The sequence below is a fragment of the Egretta garzetta genome, unplaced genomic scaffold (assembly GCF_000687185.1).
Source record: "Egretta garzetta isolate BGI_Z169 unplaced genomic scaffold, ASM68718v1 scaffold284, whole genome shotgun sequence".
NCBI lineage: Eukaryota > Metazoa > Chordata > Aves > Pelecaniformes > Ardeidae > Egretta > Egretta garzetta.
The window spans coordinates 10020-10692 of NW_009259498.1; positions in this window are offsets into that span (position 1 = coordinate 10020).

Below are 673 nucleotides of genomic sequence, written 5' to 3' on the forward strand. Positions count from 1 at the left end.
GGGGGGGCACAGGACCCTCCTGCCGCTTCTGCACTGCTCGCGCTCCCGCTTCCCAGCTGCATCCCGGCCCCTTGGAGGGAAACCAGGGTACCTGGCTCCTGGGGATCCCCAAATCTGCAGGGATGCTCAGTCCATGGGGGGACGGGAGGTCCCAGCTCCTGGGGAATCTGCAAATCCCTGGAGATCACCAGTTCTCCCAGGGCTCCCCAGCTCCCCAAGCGATCCCCAAATCCCTGGGGATCCTCAGCTCCCTGTGGAGTCTCCAGCACTCAGGGGCTCCCCAGCTCTTGTGGGTTCCCCAAATCCCTGGAGTTGCTCAGCTGCCTGAGGCATCCCCAAATCCCTGTGGATCCCCAAATCCCTGGGGGTGCTCAGCTCCCCAGGGGTTCCCCAGCTTCCAGGGGCTCCCCAGCACTCCAAGCAGCCCCCAGTTCCCCAGGGAATCCCCAAATTCCTGGGGAACCTCAGCTCTCGGGGGAATCCCCAGCTCCCCGAGAGGTCCCCAGGCCCCGCAGCCCTGTGGGGTCGGGGGGGGATCAGGCAGCTCTGCTCCCTGCACTGGCTCTCGCTGTTTTTTTGTCACTTCTGCGGTTGCTGTTGCAATAAAAGATTGGAAAAGTGCCGAGAGCCCCTGCCTCCTGCTCCCTGGGGGAGGGCTGGGGTTGGAGGGGGG